The sequence below is a fragment of the Trichoplusia ni genome, chromosome 15 (genome assembly GCF_003590095.1).
Source record: "Trichoplusia ni isolate ovarian cell line Hi5 chromosome 15, tn1, whole genome shotgun sequence".
Classification (NCBI taxonomy): Eukaryota; Metazoa; Arthropoda; class Insecta; order Lepidoptera; family Noctuidae; genus Trichoplusia; species Trichoplusia ni.
The window spans coordinates 1889168-1906440 of record NC_039492.1 but is presented as its reverse complement, the minus strand read 5'-3'; the positions used below and the strand labels follow the sequence as shown (position 1 = coordinate 1906440).

General features: G+C 33.8%; 2 non-coding genes across 2 annotated transcripts; both read left to right on the top strand.

Moving 5' to 3' along the window:
* The first annotated feature begins 4689 nt into the window (after positions 1-4689).
* Positions 4690-4761, top strand: Trnaq-uug. The gene has a single exon. It is a non-coding gene; the product is annotated as a tRNA-Gln (tRNA).
* A 1269-nt stretch (positions 4762-6030) lies between these two features.
* Positions 6031-6102, top strand: Trnaq-uug. Its single transcript has one exon. It is a non-coding gene; the product is annotated as a tRNA-Gln (tRNA).
* The last annotated feature ends 11171 nt before the right edge of the window (positions 6103-17273 follow it).

The following is a 17273-nucleotide window of genomic DNA, read 5'->3' as shown; positions in this document are numbered from 1 at the left end:
TATCCTAAATAAATCTTTTTCCAATTTCACTAAGCATCATAATTATATGATCATAATACCTATAATTATTATATTATAATTTTGATTTAAAGACAAATGACAGCATTCCATTTTTTTCAATATTTTATCTGTTATTTTGCTAAGCTCAGAAAGCCATACAGTTCAATGTAAAATTTATTTGTGATGCAATTTTATTTACATTAAAATGTAATTCCAATTTATTTTAATAAAACAAACAAACAAATAATTATAAGAATATACGGAATAGATAAATAGGTTTAAAAATAAAACGTCATAATTCAAAGCCATAAGCACGCTCGAGAAAAAAAAATGTTCCACATTTAAAATTGTATTCATGTCGTTGGATGTAAAATTTGTTTTTGATTTGTAAATAAATATTTAAAACGTATTCTAACCTAAATTTGTCAAAATTTTAAATTTAATCGTATATTATTATGTAAATATTGTATAAATCGATTTTAAACTAGTTATGTTAACGATCCCAAAGAAAAATGTGCAATCATAAGGTCGTATTTACGAGTTATTATTATCATAAGAAAATGTCACTTCAATAAAACTATGATGATGTATACAACTTTGTTTTTCTTTTGTCTCTTTGTTTCCTTCCAAAGATACCATTAAACTTACCAATTACCATATTATTTTCCCACGCGGTCCGTGCATGATAAACTGCTATGCATTGCCATACACCGTCAAAACGTGGGAGATATCGCACGGCTGTTTCGGTTTTGTCAGCAAGAGTCTGACACTACCCGCTTTCTTCCCTGAGGAAGTGGATTTCCTTGAGGATTCCCCTGACAAACCAAAACAAGAGTTTATACTTATCTGTTCCTAATCAAAAGTAGGTACGTTTATAGATCTACGATCAATTATGTTGGGGTCGGCTCCCAGTGTAACCGGAAATCTACTATGATTGCTTAAACGGAAGGCTAATAATCGATCATGTGCACGTCACATGATTTTTGCTAAGTGTAGTGTTACCATACCCTGTAATATTACACTTTGATCTTAGCCAAAAGGCCGAGAAGCGATAAACTTGTAACACAAATCCCTTATTCTCAACTTTAAACTCCAGTACAATGTATTAAACTAATATGTTCACCCAGACTCAGAACGTGGTTCACGATGCGTGGATTGAAACCGCGACGCGTGGCACTCTGGGTTTGGCGTGGAAACCAATACCACCGGGCTATCCATGCATTCAATAACAACTACTCAATCGAACCGAAATTTTCGCACATAATATCACTATAACAACTTTTATAAAACCAAAATTGAAGATAAGCTTGGCACAGGCCTGCTGTACACCTTTGTGGCCTATCAGTCTTCTGTTACAACCCAGTTGTATTGTTTGTTATAAGATGGAGACAGGCCTTTTAATCATTAATGGAAGTCTTGTTCATTAAAAGACGGACAGACGAACCAGAAATGGGAGTCCTTAAAGTGCCATTTCAAAATTTTACACTACTTTTCCGATCCATATGCGTGTTATAAAGTATTTATCGCTTTCTCCTAGAAGTGAAGGAAAACATTGATTTATCATATACGAGTATATTACTATTATTATCATTCGGTTACGAATGATAATAACATTTTTGCAGGGCTAAATGGCACTAAAGTAATAGCACCGTAAAGTCTCATTGCGTAACTTTGCTCAATGATTTTCTAAAGGTGTCAAATTAACTTCTTTAACGTTACCACCAACTGACAAATATTGAATACTGATAAGTTTCAAATTGCTTAATACCTTTGTTCTTCTATCAACAATTTTTCAAGCATTCTAATCATATCATGCAAAATACGATCTAACCGTCACCTACCATTAGTTCAAGTACTTACAAAAGTTAAACACCAAGACACAACAAACATTGCTAACCTTTTTCTAACTACCTAAACAGAAAGGAGTATGGCTACATCTAAATTCATCTTTTTGACGCGAGAGCTTCTCAATTTCAAAAACAAAAGCCTATCGCAATAATTATGCAAATATGTTGAGATGGTAACAGTGATCTTAATTGTATCTCTCCATTATCTTTGGATGGGAGATTTAATATTGAGACACACTTCTTTAGTTACGGAATGACGTCGAAACTGTCAGGTTTATTAAGAGAGTTATAATAAATTAGATGGGATAGGTACTCTGTTGGGGATGCAAATGAGAGTAAGATTAAATTTTGAAATTTTAGAATACGTTTTTGGAAACTGTCTAATCTGCTAGATATTAAATAAATAATAAAAAAATAAAGTGTTTTTTTGTGAAGTGGTATTTGCAGCTGCTGAATTACATTTTAGCGAATTATTTTGTATAACGAAATAATTTATTACATAATCATAATTGATTTTTGACGTTTTCATGGCTGTTTTCATGTACTGCTCTACAATTTCACATTTCATTATCTCTATGAATGTAATGACATTAAAAAAGTTAAAAAGGGTAAACTTGGTTACAGTAAGAGCCCATGGACCCCAGACTTACGGTATTTTATAAAAGCTGAAAGCTTATCAGCGGATGCTCCCAACATAGGTAAGAACAATGGTCGAGAATGGAGTTTGGGTCATGGTAGCTTTGGCAGATAAACGGTACTAAAGGTGCCAGCCAGTTTTATATAATAACGTAGGTCTGGGGTCCACGGGCTCTTAGACCATGTGTTTTTTTTATTGTAAGCACATTGTATATGGAATAAACAAAGGACTGTTGTATTGCTTATATTTATTTTTAACCGACTTCAAAAAAAGGAGGAGGTTCTCAATTCGACTGTATTTTTTTATGTTTGTTACCTCGTAGCTTGCGATTGGGTGAACCGATTTTCATGATTATTTTTTTATTTGAAAGCTTGTGCTTCCCGTGTGGTCCCATTATCACCATTTCATTTGAAGTCGGTTTTTTTTGTGAAAATTGTGGTAATCTTTATTGTTTCAAGTTGGTCGTTGTTTCTCAAAAAGACGCACCAAGTTTTTTTTTCAGTAACTTGATAGATTCCATCCCCACCAGATATAATGAGGACATTTTTAATATTATGTATGGGTTCCGCTTATTCCTTAATCGAATGGAGTATAGGTATGATTTAATTGTTTTCGATCATCAGACATCAGATTGATGATCCCTAACAATACCTATATATTTACTAAATGTCACACAACGTAAATTAATCCAATTAAACGCCACCCGATTCCATGGCGTGTGTGTTTGTTCCATCAATGTTTGCGCAGTTATGATCGATTGATCATTAACCTAATGGTATCGAACGTTTTTTATTATTAGTACTGTAAACCTTCGTGTAATAGGTACCATGATTTGGGAAATTCGACCTTATGGAATTGGAATAGAAGCGGTTTTGAGTCTTAATGTTGGTGTTATTTGGTCTACCTTTTGACCTCCATTTTTTATTTAGTTTATTTAACACCACGTTTACAAAGAAGTTTAAACAAATTAAAAGGTAACAGTTTTGCTTCATGACCATTAAATACGATTATGAGGATTACGGTTTTACGGAAGGCTGAGTTAATTTTTTAATACATGCAACTTAATTGTTAGGGCTGCCCTTAAAGCAATAAAACTGAGTATGCATGCATGTCTTATATGTATATTTGTATGTATAAGGTATAAGTTATACTTAAAGATACTTGAATACTTATACATAGTTATAGTACACTTGGATGTATGCATTTAGAGCAAAATAAAATTTGTTTTATTTACTACTTTGTTAATTTGAATTTAATATATATCCCACTTTTGAATCTTCCAAATATCACGCTTTTTATATAAACCACTGCTGGGCAAAGGCCTCGATAGGAATCCTTCCACGATTCTCCATCCTAGGCCACATGGAACCAGCCTTATTAACATAAAATTTATTGATTGCTAATTAGCAGGAAATTACAAACACATTCTATCGAAACTAGAATAACCATAGAAAATCAAGTAAATTTTATAAATCACTGAGGTATCTAAGGACAAAAGAATTTGGGTACAACATCCAAATAAACAAGAAAAAAAATAAAACAAAAATATTTCTCCAGAATGTTCCTCTTGTACAAAAGCTGTACCATATTTGATTAAGTTCTACAAAAACGTTAGATTTGTAGTAAACCGGGAAGGTCCCGTGGGTGGAGGCGGACTCTAAACGCCTGTTAACACGCACTGGGACGCTGGAGATAGACCGTTGTTGTACAGGGGCGGATTCAGGGTTCGGTAGGACAATATAATGATATATTTTAATTATTTGATTTGAATTTTTTGGAGATTTTGTAGAACACCGATAGCTTAATAAAGGAAAAGAGATATTTGTTGCTACAAGGCTTATAATAATGATATTTCTGTTATAATCAGTATCATTAAGTCAGAGTATTTTGGAAATAGTTTATTTCCAATTATTCACTACTTATGTATATATTATTAAGTTGTGTAAGTTTTACTAAACAAAAAAAACTGATGACTTTCTAAACTTAACGCGAATTTCCCAAAATTCCTAATTTGCAGAAATTAAAGACGTTTGTAAAAAGAGCAGACAAGTATTAGTATGAAAACTAATTTCTAATTATGTGCTAATGACTAATAGTAATTACAATTATGCAAAACCTGTTTAAGCACATTATTATGATAATAATTAATTACATTGTTAGGTCTAGTTATCAATGCTTACACCAATTAAGTCAATATTATCAATCGGTTCCATGGTGTAATGGTTAGCACTCTGGACTTTGAATCCAGCGATCCGAGTTCAAATCTCGGTGGAACCTGATCTTTTTAACGAATTTTTAAATATATTGCATTTCCCTTTCAAATAGCTCCTGATAAGTATCATGCTTTGATATAAACAGTGTTTTCTTACATGCTAGATAAAAAACAGGATTTTAGCCATTTTGATAATATTAAAGTGCTATTTTTTCTTATTTATTTATTGTCAGACATAATCACAACTGTCAGCTAAAAATGAAGACTCATATCTTAATCATTTTTACGATACTTTGTATTTGTATATGTATAGAGCCGTAAAAGCTTTTTCTGTCTGGTATTAACAACTCTGCTTTGAGTCTCATCTCAAAAGCCACAACATTTAACCTAAAACAATAAGCAACAAACACACAGCCCAAGTCCGTCCCTGTCTAGGTCAGCATCATATATAATTCAGTACTATCCACATGCGCCTCGGACGCAATCAGTATTGTGAATAATTGATGCGGACAATGATTGTTCGCGAGATTGTGAAGATTTGCGCCCAAGTGCGGCCCTGTTGGATTTGTAGAATTATTATTTCAAACAAAAAATACGGTAAACGGATTTTCTTTTGTAATAAAAATAATCTCCGTCCTTTGTTGTTTTATTAAGGAGGTTAAGGTTTTTTGTGAGTTTATGTGGGTAGGCAGAGATAATGCAGGATTAAAATAACTAGAAATCACCTATAGGCTTTTATATTGGTGTTATAATGTTTTAAGTCATGAAAATTTTGATAATTATATTTTAAACCAAATATGCTCAACCCACGAGGGTTTTTACATTTTTACTGCTGAATGAGCTAATCCAAGGTTAACGCAGTTTTAGCTTCCTCCTTATCACATTTCATCAACACTGGTTCAGCCGTTTAAGCGAAAAATGTGAGAACTCTAAAATACTCAGTTACTTTTGCCTTTTGAATCTTAAATTGATGAGAGTGACTCTACATTTTGATATGTAGAGCTACATTGACATACCACATATTACCTACTTCTATAAGGTAAACTAAACATTTTCTTTAATAATAATTGGAATCAAATTCTTTTATTTTTAATATTGTACTCAACATAAACACGATTCAGTACTTTCCAGAACTCTACGCAAACTTGTACAAGTTCGTAAAGGCCAATCACCTCACGATCTAAAACAATTCTTATTTACATATCATGACAAAATAAATACTAAGACATTGACTATAAAGTTGATTATCGCATGAATCATACAAAAAGAATTGATGATGTCACACATAGATAGTGCCGGTGATAGGGAAGCGCTATTTCGCGCGCCTCTTCAACGGTTCCATGGTGTAATGGTTAGCACTCTGGACTTTGAATCCAGCGATCCGAGTTCAAATCTCGGTGGAACCTGGTACATTTTTATAATATATTGGTATGATTATATACATGTTTTTATCAATAAATTCGGTATTTATTTATGTACAAGGTTTTTTTAAAGCATTAATTTCATTTACATTTTTATTGCTTTATTAATGTTAGTTTACGTTATGTTAACGATAAAAGTTATTTATTTTTAAGTACTGTTTTTTTACAGTTACTGTCAAAAAGAAAGAAGGTCAACATACAAATAATCGTACGATATGATAATTACTAAAAATCAAATTGCTTAAAGATTAAATAAAGCCATATGTTTAAGTTAATTGTTAATATTAGAATTTCGTTCTTACACTAATTGTTAGAATAAATTATTTAAAAATATTTAACTTATCTAAAATTATTCTACATTATCACAATTGAACTTTGGTCCCTAACATTTTATCATAAGCAATGCATAATTACAATTAATTCATGTTTAGCGTTATTATTAACAATGTAAATTATATTACAATGTAAGTACTTTAATACATAAATAAATGCTCTTTTTTTAGTTCTTAGTGCAGAATCTTCTAACGAATTGCAACTTTACAATATTCTGAGCCAAAATTCCTTAAACGACATGCGACAAACCTTGCGTACGGTACAATAGCGATACCGTTTCGCACAAATAGTCAAAAGAAAGACTAATATACAAAAAAGTGGTCACCCATCAAATTCATGACCGCACGGAGCGTTGCTTAACCTCAATTTTTTATCGATTTATAGCTACATATTAAATTTTTTTAAAGTTCGTGAATACAGCCTTGTTGTAGACGTACAGACAAAAGATCAGACGGTGTAGCGTTAATTATAGGGTTCCCTTTGCCTACGGAACTAAGTTTTTTTTTATATTCCTGAGCTACTTACCTATATCTCGCGATATGCCACATTATACATATACCCTTAGTACTTATGTAACCTACCAATCCCACGAAACGTGATAAAACCATAAAATAAAGTCATTTTCAACGCCGCTTGATAATCCGCAGCGGTTGGCAATTTCATCACCAATATCACTTTCCAATATCATTCCAACCCCACACGGCTTGGCACACACGATCAAATTTATTCAAATTGCAACATGTTTGGGACCGCAGTGTGACACCTGCTTTATAATAACTGCAGACGAAACTCCACCTTATTTACTAAGAGATAGTGTTGAAATTTGAATCTGCTTTAGAATGATTACACGCGAAATTGGACTTTGACAAGTAAGTTATAGGGTTGAAATTTGAATGTGATGTCGATTATCAATTTCGAACATTGCAATTTATAGATAGATATTCTTATTCCACTCAAAATAACATACGTTTCTTCTTAGCAGTGGTTGGCTCGTTGTGTGTATACGAATTTAGGTTTTATTTTAATGGTGTAGAGTTGTTTTTTGTTTGTAAGTTTGAAGGTAGAGGTGTCTGGAAGTCTTTTGTATTTATATTCAAAGCTCGAATGAAAAAAACTATTGTGATGTATGTTAGATCGGTAATGGGTTCGATGCTCTGGTTGGTCATTAAGTAATATATACATATTTGGAAATTGGCAAATTTAAATGATGCGATGATTTTATGGTGCTAGCATAGCTCCTTATTTTTTTAACTTAAAAAGAACAATTATTTTCAAAACATATAGATGAAAAACAGGATACTGGACACATTTTGACATTACACAGATATCTTTCTGGTAGTGCTAAATGTGCTAATCTATACTTAATAATATATAAAGCTGAAGAGTTTGTTTGTTTGAACGTGCTAATCTCAGGAACTACTGGTTCAAATTGAAAAATTATTTTTGTGTTGAATAGACCATTCATCGAGAAAGGCTTTAGGCTATAAACCATCACGCTGCGACTAATAGGAGCGAAGATACAATGGAAAATGTGAAAAAAACAGGGCAGGTATAAATTATAACTTAAGTATGTCTTCTACCCACGGGGACGAAGTCGCGGGCAACAGCTTGTAATGTATATAGTGCTAATATTATAAACGCAGATTTTGTATGTATGGATGTTTGTTCCTCTTTCACGCAAAAACCACTGAATGGATTTAGACGAAACAAGTCTAAAATAACAACAAGTGAAAGTTAATTTAATTAAATTTTTCATTAATTACACACTTAAAAAACACTCTGCACTTACAAATCCGACAGATCGAAGTACATATATCTAGAAAACTCCTCGACATAAAAATAACCTTTTTTCAAAAATAAAACAATATCTATACAAAAGAACATAAGTATATTTAAAACAGTATTTACAAGTGAAGCAGACGGCATTTAGAAGCACGTCACGACATCGATCCTACACCGATACGTTATCAAGCTGCCGGTAACTGCTATACTAGTGGGAGAGCCCGACTTTGTTCGTGCAAAACAAAAAATTAAAATAAAAACCATTGAAGTCGTAAATCGGAAGTTCGGAAGGCACGTGGTTTTCGGTGGCAGTCAGAAGCTTGAAAAAGTCTGACAGCCAGTCTAACCAAGGGGTGTCGTGTTGCCCAGGTAACTGGGTTGAGGAGGTCAGATAGGCAGTCGCTCCTTGTAAAACACAGGTACTCAGCTGAAACCGGTTAGACTGGTAGCCGACCCCAACATAGTTGGGAAAAGGCTAGGCCGATGATGATGATGATCTTTTCCAACATTATTTCTCACAAAATTTCACACCAAAACTTCCCCACACACAAAAAAGTCATCAACGAACAAACACCCAAACCAATCTGCAATACCGATACATGGCTACGAAACTCCCACAGACTTGAGTTGTTACAATTTACATAAAGATCCCGAGTTTCATCCGAATCGAGTTAGGACGATACTTTAAAACTGTCGCTTAGGAGACGTCGAATCCGGTTAGAGTTTTCGGGAGTTTCAAGATGGTTAGGGATGGGGTGAGTTTATTTCAATATCGATAAAATGGGAAGGCAATTAACGATGTTTATTGTCTCTACATTACGCTTAAAAATTTCAAAAAGAGGAGGAAAACTATCGCTCTTGAATATATCTTTTATAGTGTTATCTTTATTTTGAGTGTCAGCGGTAGAACATTAAGTTAAACTGTCACTTCTGAAAGTAAGAAAGTTGATGTAGAAGTACACCGTCTGGGTTCTTCCATTGCAATAATATAAATTTAAACAAATGGTGTCAGGTGCCCTGATATTAAAACAGCTATCAAGATTATTAAATACTGTAAAATAAAGCGTTTCACTGTGATAACAACGACACCCAAATGCATCGCGACAAAAATCAATCTAGTCATCACTCAAGACTCAATGCATCCTATCATTTCTTTAACCTTTAACGTCACTCGTTTAAAAAACAAATACGTAACTTTAAAGACATCTTATTTCATCGACATCACCGCTACCACCCCAGCCCTACAACCCACTAGGGGCGTCCAAGTTGCGTATTGAGTTACGCGCCCTTACACCGGTCCAATCGCATCAGAACGGCTCAGAGGCCATTATAATATCCTGTTGCGAGGCTTGCAAGATCTAAGTAATCTTCCTATTTACATAATGGTACTTTTGTTGCCAATTCTCATTTGTGTGACGGCGGCGGTTAACGATACGCAAATATGTATTGAAAATTGAAACCCTGTCTGTTGGTTTCATGTCCAATAGGAGTTTAGGGTTGACCAATGAGCCGTGGATGGATTGTCATTTGATCTGAGTAGTGTATGTCTTGGTAGGTGATAGGAATTTTATTGTATTTCTTACGGAGTCGGGGTACTCTTTTGCAGGAATTTGGTTGTATTAAGTATTTCAAAATAGACTAAGAAAATGAACGGAAGAAGGTGGATAAACCTGCTGAAATCAGCTAGTCCTATTAATATTATTAACGCGAAAATTTTGTAAGTCGTATGAGTTGATGTTTGTCACTCTTACACGCAAAAACTTAAGGAACCGATTTGGACAAAATTTTGGTACGCAAAAGATTTTAGGCTGGATGACCAAATACGATAGTTTTAATTCCGATTATGTGTTCCCGGGGGATCATTTTCGATTTATACCAAGCGGAGGCGTTGACAACACCTAGCATTTAACTAAATTATCTAAGCTCTCAACGATGACATCTCAATACCTCACCAAACCTTACCGATGGTAACCTTACCCCCCAAACACAACGATTTGTTTCCCCTCCTCACGTACAATACATATCCACGACTCTTATATCAATTTAATCGTTCAAATTGAAATTCAAAGAGCAGACTACGAATCAATTACAGATGGGGGATCTGCAGCATTCAAATAACTTGCTGATGGAAATGTCTGTATTGAGTGGCGTGCGTGTATTGTGCGACGATATATTGGCTGGAGAGGAAGACTTTTAGAGTTTTATTACCCCCCATACGTGGAAGGGAAAGGAATGTTCTAGAAAAATGGGGGAAGATGATACCTACGTGGTAATTTGTGGGTGTACATGAGTGTGTATAAAGAGGGTTTTTTTTTGCGGTCAGTTACGGTAATAATGAAATAGTCGTTGGATAGAGTCGCCTCAAATTTTGTTTATATATAGCCAAAAAACTTCAGATAAATTATTGTTCCTTTATTGCATTATTAGTATGTTAAAATTTCGTTCCTTAACTAAAATCTTTTTAAAGACAAGTGACATTATTAGTCTTTAACTTCAAGCGTTTTACCATTTGGATTCGTTTAATCTTCGCAATGGTAATTGTTATAAAAAATGAAAAAAAATACGTATTGATTTTTTTTAATTTATCTTTTATATCAGTTTTCTTAATCAAATACTCTATAGTGTAAAGCATTGTGAATGGATTGTGAACATTGTGAGGGAAGGACAATCAAAACGTTCCAACATTATTATTGAAGATAGAAAAGAATTAATCATAAAACCTGCTTTAATCGAACTCCTTACCTTTCTTCTGAAATTTAAAAAGAGGTTTCGATTCCCTAAAGACATTCTGAATTGACATTACAAGTGAGTTAACCCTTCCCCACGACAGTCGATCTAAAGTGTCCATAATTCAATTCTCGTCCTATCCCATTTGATTCTCGGTTTAATATCGTAATAATATCGGGTGACGCGGAGACGTAGATAAATTTTATATCTCTATCACTTAGTGTTGTATTGCCATCGTAAATTATACCAAGGTTTACTTTGTCATATTTATGGCGACGTAAAACGGTATGTTTTACGGCAGTAATCACTTTTCATATGTGTACTAGTATCGGGCGAGTTGCTAAAGGGGTATGCAGAAATTACAGAAACTTAGCTTTACATTATTCATGTAGGTATTTTTGTATCTGGAGTCTCGACTACGTCTTAAACAATCTGAGAGTGTAATCATGGTGCTTGAACAGCTCCTCACAAGCCATCAAATGATGCAAACATTAAAGATGGTGGCAGCTCATTATACAGGCTATGGGTTGAGAACGCCCCGTACCGTCCACACCTACATAGCTCAAGTGCGAAGTAGTATTGCTTTTACAATATAAGACATCATTTAGGTACATGCACTTATTTATCGTGTAATATAATTAAAAGCTCCATTGAAAAATTATATGTCAAATCTTTGAACGCCTGATATAATTATGACTGCAACATGATGCCGGATCAATACATTTAAGATACTTTGATATAAAAGTCATAGCACGAATAGATTATGGTCAAAATATGCTTTGATTTTTAATTGTTACAAAAGCACAAAAAATACGCTTAATCTATGTTTAATTGTTATCATTGAAGATATATAATTCCACTCTTCAAACAACAGAACAAAAAATAAAAAAACTCAAAAATACTGACTGAAAATACATCAAATATTTCTTCAGAATCAAGGTGCTACGACTACGATCCACCAGAATTATGCAAAAAGCTTTCCTGGTCATTGGAGAGTATTTGAAAAAGGGATATTTTTACGAGAAAAAGCGTCAATATTTTATGCGACATCACGTCAGAGTTATATAGGATCAATCATTCGTACAGCGAGAGGTACTTGGTATTCAAATGGTGTATTTTTATCGTATTTCCCCTGAATGTACTTTGGTACCTATGTTCTGCTGAATTTTCTTGGTCTACGGTTTTTTCTGAATTTATTATTTATTGCTGTCGAGTTTTTTAGTGATTTGGTTTTATTATATTTCTGAATGTGTACAAATATCTAAGTACTTATACATGTAGTATGCTGAAAGTTGTTTCGGCAGTATTATATTACTCAAACTACAATAAAAAATCTCTCAGCATATGGCACAGCAAACACACTCTACCTAACTACATCTATACAGCCATAATTTGTGAGACAATTTATAAAGAAGGTTAATTAGACGAGTAATTGATTTAAAGCAAAAAGAAATATCATTAATAACTAGTTATTTAGTTCATCTTAAATACTCATTCATATACATCCTTCCACATTTAACCAATACAACTCCAACGGCAGTTAATTCGACAATTCACCGACAGACGAGTTGAAACTTTAATATCATTGCGGTAATTATCGAGTGCAAATTGTGACGCATGGCGGCAGGCTACCTATTCGAGTCCCGACTTAGCAGTTATCACGAATAATTGATCCGGGAAATTCTCTTGGGGAAACGCATTGCATCGGAACATGCAATGCTTGGCTGATTTACTGGCTGATGTGATATTTTAAAACGGTTTGGAGTTTTTTAGGCTATTTTTGTCCTGAACATTAATCTATACTAATATATAAAGCTGAAGAGTTTGTTTGTTTGTTTGAACGCGCTAATCTCGGGAACTACTGGTCCAAATTGAAAAATTCTTTTTGTGTTGAATAGACCATTCATCGAGGAAGGCTTTAGGCTATAAACCATCACACTGCGACTAATAGGACCGAAGATACAATGGAAAATGTGAAAAAAACAGGGCAGGTATAAATCATAACTTATATCTTCTACCCACGGGGACGAAGTCGCGGGCAACAGCTAGTTTAATTTAATTATGTTGAGCAGATGATACCTTTTATTAGGAACTTATAGAAATAGAACCAAAATTTAGTAACGTACTTAGTTTGTAACGATTTATCAGTTCGACTGTATTTTGTTTTTATATGTTTGTTACATCAGTACTTTTGGACTAGATGAACCAATTTTGTAGATTCTTTTTTCATTAACCTGAAATACTTAATATTTGATTCTATATAAGCTTCATCAAGTTTAGCTCGGTGGTCTTTTTTAGTTTTATATTGTTGTCATGTTTTTGTTGTTAAAACAATATTATTAAACTCGAATTATCAACGGTTTGTTTCCAGCAAAAATCTACGTGTAGATACCAAATAAGTAATTTAAAGACTAAAACAAATTCGAGATTGCTCTTAATTATTCATAAGGCGCTGCATTCAAACCATCATCTCATAATTAAGTCGGATAAAATCCAACTTAAAAGTTAAACTACTTAAAAAATAATAAAAACAAAACAAAAGCTTAATTGTTTTATTTTATTGCCAAACTGAGGCAAACACGTTTATACGTAGATCGCGTGCTCAACGCCATCTAGCGGTAACTAACGAAGATTTACTAGGAACGGGAGATTTTGCTTGCCGGCAACATTTGCCAACATTGATTTGTGGTTGGCAGATGCTGGTTTTATTGCCAATTAAAATGCCATTAGCTAGAAAAAATAATTGTTTATATTTTGGGGGTTTGTACGTGTTTTTGTTTGATTATTTCACTACGGATGCATATTTTCTATAACACACTTAGATGATAGGTACCTGTAACTGTAATTTGAAAATTTTCTTAAATATTAATTTTGTCCATATAAACAATCTGTAAAATTGTTCTGTAACTTTTATAATGATAAAATACTTTATTGTAAATGATTAAATAGTTAAGTTCCAGATAGAAAAACGAAAATCCTTAAAATTATAGATTAATCTAATATATGAAAAACTAATTAAACATGGAACGAATCCCCACAAAATTGTATCTAATATGTAAAAATAAAACTAATTAAATATCAAACGAACTGTTTTTATGCCGGTTATTATACTTCACTTACTTCAGATTGCATAATCAACATATTAATTGTTCATTTTGTACTCCATGTCCACAATCAAAATCTTATTTATAAAAAAAAAACACTACCTCAAATACATAAGTGCTTCTCACATTTAATATCTTAAACACGTTAAAGTTACCTTCGTCTAAAAACATGAACGTTATGACGGCTGTAAGGCGGTCATGCATTCGATGCAACTGTCCAATATGCAAACGGACATTAAAATGTTATGGCCCATAACGCGAGTCACGTTTACGACAACAGCCTATAGCTTTGGAAAAAAGGACTTTTAGGGTACACGAATTTTCAGAAAATACCTCCTGAAAAGTGTGCATATACTTAAAACCTTATCATATTTGCAGGGATAGCAGAGTGAATCACCACCTAAAAGTCGCTGAGCGCGACTTAACATTCCTTACTACAGGTTACGTAGTAACTATTTCGTAATCCGTGCTACAGGCATTTGTTTGTGATTAGGTAGGTAGGTATTAAATTAATAAGTATCATTGAGATTACCATTCATCAAGCTATTTCTGAGCCTTTGTGGTAAGTAGTGACATGAACGTTTGTGTAACCACTGCTGGAGTCATTTAATTAATAAACACCACTTTCTCGAAGAAATCAATACCTAGATAGTATACTTCTAAAACATGGACCGGATGCAGCTAAGTACCTACCAGGGTACTTAGCTGCATCCGGTTAGACTGGAAGTAGACCGCAACATAGATGGTCTAGGATGATGATGTTGATGAGTGTATAAGATAGACACGCTTAACTTTAACAGATACAGGTGTCTACCTTTACACCACAAACAAAAAGAAAACATCTCTCACCCCGTATCGTGAGCTATAAAAGTCATACAAACAAACACTAACCGTTCGATAATTACCAATACATTGACGACACCCGAGGGCGCGCTCGAGCCGACACGACTGCGACACGACCATTCAATTCCATACACGACCATACAACTCCATGTAAATTTATTTTTATTTCGCACTGAACATTATTCGAATTGCCATCGATTTACTTAAACTTTTATGTTGCTCTTAATGGTTTGTATGGGCGTTTGATGATCTGTATGGTTTGTTTAGAATTTAGATGTTAAAAAGTCAGGTGGGAATAAATGTTTTTATAATAACTATCGTGAGACTGATTCATTATTAAATGATGTAACGGTTTACTCACGCGTATTTATCGGGGTATCGCGTCTGCTCATGATTAAGGACTCCGGTTGGGTCCGAAACTAGTCGGGCTACCCCGATAAATACGCGTGAGTAAACCGTTACATCATTTAATAGGGAATAAATGTAGTGTGCAGCGGGTGCGAGTCGCCCTCGAAACACTGAAGGCATCGTACAAAATAGGCTAAAGAAAAAAAACTGGACGGATGGACGGACTGGCTTGTCCGTCCATCTATTCGTGCACAGCGATAGCTTGAGTGAGGATTGCGTGAGGATTTATCTTATTTCTGTAGCCGCTATAGCAAAAAAAAAATCGAGATTAAAAATCACTAGGTCTTAAATTTTATGGAAAACAAAACTGTATTCTCAATAATCGCATTTGACCGATTTCTTTACTATTAATTACCTGAAAATTTATTTCTTGCCTCCATAAGATTGTGAGAAATATTTTTTGTCAGTTTTTCAGGCGACACAATTCCTGTAAATTGGATGATTATCTTAGAAATTCTCTACTACATTTGATTGTAGAGTTCTTAGTACCTGCGAAAAAAATATTAATAGCAAAAGATTGTAAACATTTGGTCTTTAAAGTACCTAAACAAAGGTTGAGGTGTAGATCAAATTATAATAATTTTAAGCAAGCTTCACGAATCATTTTGCAAATACGGCCAATATTTGAACCAACATACAAAATGGGGTACAAAATAATAATCTTGTTATTAACTACGCACAATACGCGTTTACAAAATAATATCTCATTGAAAAGAACTTTTACAAATGTTTGTATGCCAAAACGTTTCAATTACAGCTATTGGTTATATGAAAATCGGCTTTAGTTCAAATTAAATAGAGCTGCTAATTGATTGAAATTCACAACAAGATTTTGAAAAAAAGAATTCACTATTGCACCATCACCGCAATCTCCTAAAACACAATCTAAAAACAACCTTATCACAAACCTTAAAGGTTGAAATTCGTTTCATTTCAAACACCATCGTTTACAACAGGGGCCCGCGTAAGCCGTAGGCCTATTTGTGTCGGTTTCACACTTACAACAATAGTGTCATGATTCGTGATCCCGGTTTATTCCGGGATTATCCGGGAACAATCCGGGATTAGGTCGCGTTGCGGCAAACAAATGGTGTTGGCCTAACGAGTGGAGGAACAAGTGTGCTAATGGGGTGTTCCAATTTCTAATTGTATTTATTTTTTTGTTGCCCTTTATTTGTGGTTGCAATTAATTGGTGGCCAGTTTGGAATAGTTTTGTTTACAATAGTTTTTTTTATGTACCTAAGATTAAAAATGGTAGTTTTAATTAATTAATTTACTTTGTATTCCAGGTAGACTGGGTAAATGAAGTGAAAATATTAAGCCTGTTTATAAGTATGGTTATGAAATAAGAATGTTATTTAGAGCGACGTTCTAACAGTACTGTTTAAATAAAGAAATCATTTCTCTTCTAAACTGAGAACTTCACTTAGCAACGTTTTTTTCTTGAATGTGGCCAAATGGTATACTAAGTAACTTATTTGATAGTTTCAGCAGCGTCAATTAATATAGTGTATTGCATTTGGGCAATTTGACTGAAACAATCCAATTAGTCCGTCAGATAGATTGTAACCGGAATGACATCTCGTATGACGTCACTTATCGGTACAGTTTAACGAAAAGTGACGTAATTTATTAGCTCCGAAAAATACATGTTCCAACTTAAATATTAAGAACGTCTTGATGATTTAACTTAATATATACCAAAGACAGACCAACAAAACAAACCTGTCTAGTAATAAGCACTTACGTTCACATTAAAGCAAATACCATATATTATAATCTTATTGTCATACCATGTCATGGGGTATTTACCATGATTAATTACTCTACACCACAGTCTGCAAAACCAATTTACAATGCTCCCCCCATCCCCTCTCCTTTCAAACATTTATAGCACTTTAAGGGGAGGATGGTACAATTTGGGAGGTCTATGTAAATTGGCTGTGATTTACAGGTTG